Source organism: Crocuta crocuta, unplaced genomic scaffold, assembly GCF_008692635.1.
Source record: "Crocuta crocuta isolate KB4526 unplaced genomic scaffold, BGI_CrCroc_1.0 scaffold1077, whole genome shotgun sequence".
NCBI classification, from domain to species: domain Eukaryota; kingdom Metazoa; phylum Chordata; class Mammalia; order Carnivora; family Hyaenidae; genus Crocuta; species Crocuta crocuta.
Window position 1 is genome coordinate 203,034 of NW_027528413.1, and position 261 is coordinate 203,294.

Genomic DNA, 261 nt, shown 5'->3' on the forward strand with positions numbered 1-261 from the left:
CGTGCCTCTCCGGGCCCAGCAGCCTTAGGAGCTCTGCCTCTCCGGATGTGGGGTCCAGGCCCGCCCCCAGAATGGACCTGGGGCTTCAACCTTATCAGTGAGGGCAGGACCTGGGGTGGGAGGGAGCCTGGAACAGGGCTGGGGACAGGCTCAGCTGTAGAGATGATGGCCTATCACGGTTTCTGACTGCTCCTCAGGACCTAGTCTCTGAGGGGACATTTCTCAGCTCCAGAAACCTTTCGGGACTTGACTATTCCTCCG

The 261-nt window shown here is 60.9% G+C and overlaps 1 long non-coding RNA gene across 1 annotated transcript in view; it reads left to right on the forward strand.

The window, feature by feature from the left end:
* The window catches only part of LOC144223528 (uncharacterized), a 23,063-nt gene that overhangs the window by 16,542 nt on the left and 6,260 nt on the right, over positions 1-261 (forward strand). The window lies entirely within an intron of this gene.